The following is a 335-nucleotide window of genomic DNA, read 5'->3' as shown; positions in this document are numbered from 1 at the left end:
TGCGGGGGGAGGAGCCGGTGGACATGCCCTCTTTAGATGCAAGGAAAAGGCAGAAAACCGCGAAATTAAAAAAAAATAATAATAAAAAAAAATTAAAAAAAAATATAACCCGCAAAAAGATTTCGTATCAAAAAAGGCAGAGAACAGCTTTGCTACCCAAAACTTTCATTCCCTGATTTCTCTGGGATTTCCTCTTTTTTATTGAAAGATTTTTAGATTTTTCTTCTATTAATAGTCTTTCATTTTCTTCTTTTTATTGCTATTCTGTTCATCATCACCACTCTGCTTTTTATGGATCTGCTGATCATTATTTTTTTTTTTTTCTCCTCTCTTGC

This window comes from Chaetura pelagica, unplaced genomic scaffold (assembly GCF_000747805.2).
Source record: "Chaetura pelagica isolate M959 unplaced genomic scaffold, ChaPel_1.0 scaffold221, whole genome shotgun sequence".
NCBI lineage: Eukaryota > Metazoa > Chordata > Aves > Apodiformes > Apodidae > Chaetura > Chaetura pelagica.
The sequence above is the reverse complement of the archived record's forward strand: the minus strand, read 5'-3'. Positions refer to the sequence as shown.